Source organism: Alosa pseudoharengus, unplaced genomic scaffold (assembly GCF_046254945.1).
Source record: "Alosa pseudoharengus isolate Yale_2024_CS ecotype anadromous, Long Island Sound unplaced genomic scaffold, YU_APseudo_1.1 YU_APseudo_1.1_scf_1, whole genome shotgun sequence".
Classification (NCBI taxonomy): Eukaryota; Metazoa; Chordata; class Actinopteri; order Clupeiformes; family Clupeidae; genus Alosa; species Alosa pseudoharengus.
The window spans coordinates 32,518,322-32,520,210 of NW_027468564.1; the positions used below are offsets into that span (position 1 = coordinate 32,518,322).

General features: G+C 37.0%; 1 protein-coding gene across 2 annotated transcripts in view; it reads right to left on the bottom strand.

The window, feature by feature from the left end:
• Nucleotides 1–779: 779 nt before the first annotated feature.
• The window catches only part of soul5l (heme-binding protein soul5, like), a 6,163-nt gene continuing 5,053 nt past the window's right edge, over nucleotides 780–1,889 (bottom strand). The window contains exon 8 of one of the 2 annotated variants that reach the window (XM_076287395.1): nucleotides 780–1,530. The gene's annotated coding sequence lies outside the window, so the exon portion shown is untranslated. Of the gene's footprint in view, nucleotides 1,539–1,889 lie in introns of both variants that reach the window. The other variant, XM_076287387.1, reaches the window with a different exon arrangement.

The following is a 1,889-nucleotide window of genomic DNA, read 5'->3' on the forward strand; positions in this document are numbered from 1 at the left end:
CCAAGGTATGCTCATGCGTTTTGTAAAATGCCCTATGGAAACTCCCCATAGGACTTTTGGTTATCCAAAATGCATACTGACAATCAAATGATTAATGTCTATGAACCCCTTTGTGTAGAAGCATAATCTTGGTCTCAAATGAAAGGTAACACTTTGAAGTTTCATGCTTGCATTTGAATTGTACTTCAGGGGTTCTGATATGGAATGACTACACTAAATATGGAATAATTACACAAAAATATAAATCTTTGTAATTTCTATTTCAATTAAATTGGTGTGTTTAAGATGGACAATACATCTGCACAACTAATATTGGATAAAATAAAATGATTAGTCAACTTCTATGGACTCCTGTGAATATTTCAAGACCCAATATGCTATATCTAGCATATTGCAAAGGATATACCTGTACACTGCAGCTAGAAGGTAGGGAAGCTCCAAACGCAGAGGAGTAGCCTAGAAATCTAGACGCACCCTAGCGGCAGCAAATTACATTTGCTGCCAGGGCTAGTCTAGCAACTCTCCGTTTGCTTGTAAGCTTGAAAAAGTAAACTTCTATCAGGCCAATCAAATCGTGTATAGAGTCGTTAGGCGGGCTTAACATAATGATTGATGGCAGAGTTGCAACGGTTTGGCTTGAATTTCCTGCTACTTGAAAACAAATAAAATGAAATGGCTTTGGGTAATGATTAAGAAGTTAGTTAGTTTTAGAAACAAGACTTTCATTTCATGTTAGCAATGAAAATATAGACACAGACAGACTTTATTGGGTTATCGGGTATTTATTTTAGCAGATATAATGGGTCTTCAGGTTGGCTCTGTCATCTGTTGTACAGCAAAATGTAAATAGGCTAGAAGAGCTGTCTAATGATATGTCTTTGCCTGAAAAGACACTATAATGGTGGATATTGATTTATTAATTATTTATCTCAAAATGCCACAATTCAACCTGCATTTAAATGAACAAACACGACAAAAAAGAAAGAAACAAACAAACAATAAAAAAAACAAGGAACGTTCAAAAATGGCAATTATCATCACAGACATCACGATGCAGACAATAATCTCTCTTGATACAGCAGCTGTATGGTGAGCTTTGCATTTTAGCTTTGGTAAGAGGAGGCAGAGTCTTTAGTCATTGTCCTGTTTCTACCTATATCCTAAGTATCGACTAAAACAATTAACCATCTGTAATTGCTAACATTAGTTCATATACCCAGTGAAATGTCAAGAACCTTGTGCCGAGCATGTGCAGAACAGTGTGTTGTTGTCATGTATATAAGTATGTTGCTGTGGCGACGAGAGAGCTTGGCCTTGTGGTTAAAGAACAGGAAACAGGAAACGGAACGGGGCATGATAGACACAGGTGAGAGGACAGGTTCTTCTCTACATATTTCTCTCCCTCTCTTAATTTGATTAGTCTGATCTTTCTTTCTTTATTTCTATCTTCGTCATTTCATCTAATCCCACACCTCGTCTTCACGTTTTTCCTCCTCCCCTTTTTTATTCTTCAGTCTCTCTGTCTGTCCACTGTAACCCTAAGAAACAGACACCATGAGAGAGAGAGAGAGAGAGAGAGAGAGAGAGAGAAAACAACAACACACATAATATGCTTTTGAATTTTTGTTCATTTATGTGTGTGTGTGTGTGTGTGTTAATCAATGATGCAACACACACATACACATATATTGGTAAATAAATAGCAGAGAGGGTTCAAGCGGAGGTAGTAATCAAGGATCTTTGTATATAGTATACCAAAGTGAGACACAAGATCCAGTCACAGAGAAGAAGTACAATCAAGATACAGAGTTATCTGTTATCTGAGTTATCGGAGTATCTGACACAGAATTATCCAGAGTTTAAGTACACAACAGATTGTGTCAGGAGAC